Genomic DNA, 213 nt, shown 5'->3' with positions numbered 1-213 from the left:
CCTGAAGCAAAATGAAAAAACAACCAAAACAGCTGTCTAGAACTCTGTCCATGTACTGATTGTTTCTGGAGATCTTTTCAGATGTATTTCTTCTTTAATGTAGAAAGCTAGTTTATTTGCAGTTTATTTCCAGGGTCTTTTTTTTTTTTTTAAACTAGACTTACCAAAAAAAAGAGTGCAGGGGCTACCATTCCGTGAAGCTTGCAGTATAGA

The sequence above is a fragment of the Ciconia boyciana genome, chromosome 12 (genome assembly GCF_034638445.1).
Source record: "Ciconia boyciana chromosome 12, ASM3463844v1, whole genome shotgun sequence".
Taxonomy (NCBI): Eukaryota; Metazoa; Chordata; class Aves; order Ciconiiformes; family Ciconiidae; genus Ciconia; species Ciconia boyciana.
The sequence above is the reverse complement of the archived record's forward strand: the minus strand, read 5'-3'. Positions refer to the sequence as shown.